General features: G+C 41.0%; 1 protein-coding gene across 1 annotated transcript in view; it reads left to right on the forward strand.

Moving 5' to 3' along the window:
• Positions 1-1,821, forward strand: part of MYO3B (myosin IIIB) — a 158,015-nt gene that overhangs the window by 35,657 nt on the left and 120,537 nt on the right.

Genomic DNA, 1,821 nt, shown 5'->3' on the forward strand with positions numbered 1-1,821 from the left:
TCCCTGGCACCGAGGTCAGGCTGACAGGCCTGTAGTTCCCTGGATCCTCCTTCCAGCCCTTCTTGTAGATGGGCGTCACATTGGCAAGCCTCCAGTCGTCCGGGACTTCTCCCGGTCCCTCCCTCCTCCTCCCTATGCCCACATATCTGTGGGCTTCCTAACTAAAGAAGCATCAGGCACCAAGCTTTCATTAAGTTGCTCTTTTTCTCCTCTAGTCCACTGCTGTAGTCACAAAAGGGACTCTGGGAATGAGTTAGGAGTGAGTCACAGGTGATACTGTTTGTAGAACTGTTGGTCTCATTTGTTGCAGAAAGTGGAAGATACACAGTGAAAAATGCAAGGAGTTCAGGAAGAGAAGGGACTTGCCGTTCAGACAGTTGAATGGCATCAAATTGGAGGCTATTCTTGCTTCTGCCAGTGTTTCTCTGTGATGTTGGCAGGTCACTTGAATCAAACTTTTTAGAAGTGGCCACTCTGTTCCTCATTTTCCTGGTAGCCAGTTTGAAACATCTTGTCCTCCTTTGCAGCAGAGCTAAGTGTTCTTGAACTGCAGCTGAGATCTGTTACAGCTCTACTTGAGGCATGTGGAGTGCCTGAAAACTGAAAGATCTCAGATTAAGTACCCAAAAACAGTGGATGCTTTGGATATTTTTAGGTTAATCCCTGGAACTAATAATCGTCTCCCATTTTGCGGGAATGTTAAGGAGATTTATTGTTTGATAAGGAGGGAAGGAAACATGTCAAAAGGAAAAGAAAATAATAATGTTAAATTTAGTATAGGATTGGATATACTAAATAAGTAACTAGAACTCAAATCGATGGGGTTAAAAAAAAAAAACCCATTCAGTGAATGCTATGTCCACAGAATGAGACAGAATCTTGAAGAAAAAAAAAGTTACTTCATATTCAGTGCTGTACATATGGATATTAGGTCACAGGGAGTATTACACTGGTATCCTTAACTGAAGCTTTTTATTTTGTCTTTATTGCATGACTTCACAACTTGTGTGTTACATTGAAAAAGCGTTTCTTCCCTCAACTGCTCTTGACAGCATGATATATTTGAATAAATGTTGGTCACAGTGTAAGTCGACCCAAATTGCCTCCAACTTGTCATTCATTTATGCTCATGCTCGCTCACTCTCCTGCTGTCTCCCTTTCTCAGCTCTTTGGTATTCTGCACTGTTTTGGAGTGTCCATAGATAGCAGCTACAAATTAAGCTAGCTGAAGAGAGATCAGAGTTAAACACACAGAGGCTTGCTGTACGTCCTAACCATTAACTGTTTCACAGCAGTACTCAGGAAATCACTGAAGGCTTGCAATCACACTGAAAAATGAAAAATAAATACAGAATTGACTCTTGGAGCCAGCAGTCAAATTATTTAACTTACGAATTATGAGTCCCAATTTCTTAATTATTGGCATCAGGCAATGTGTATTCTATGTGTTTCTGCCCGTTTTTGTCTCTGGGTAATGCCATAGGAGCAGACCACTGTGTTTTTTGTTTTTAAACAATGTTAAGGTGAAATATGTTTTTAGGTCAATATTGGTTTTGTGTCAACTTAGCGGAGCGCTCCTGAACGCTACAATTCAATTATATGTCGACCAGAGCACCGATTTGCTGTGAAAGTTCATTCTGATTTGTTAATGTTGTTTGATTTCACTCTAGTTCTTTCTTCCTTTTTTCAGCTATGCTTCAGTAGTCCAGCCCCAGTCAGCAAAGCACTGAAGCACAGGCTTTGTTTTAAGCATACGCTTAACTCCCAAAGTACAAGCTGCAGTGTGAGCTTAAGCTTTCGTACTTTTCTCAATAGGGAAAG

Source organism: Pygoscelis adeliae, unplaced genomic scaffold (genome assembly GCF_000699105.1).
Source record: "Pygoscelis adeliae isolate BGI_AS28 unplaced genomic scaffold, ASM69910v1 Scaffold106, whole genome shotgun sequence".
NCBI lineage: Eukaryota > Metazoa > Chordata > Aves > Sphenisciformes > Spheniscidae > Pygoscelis > Pygoscelis adeliae.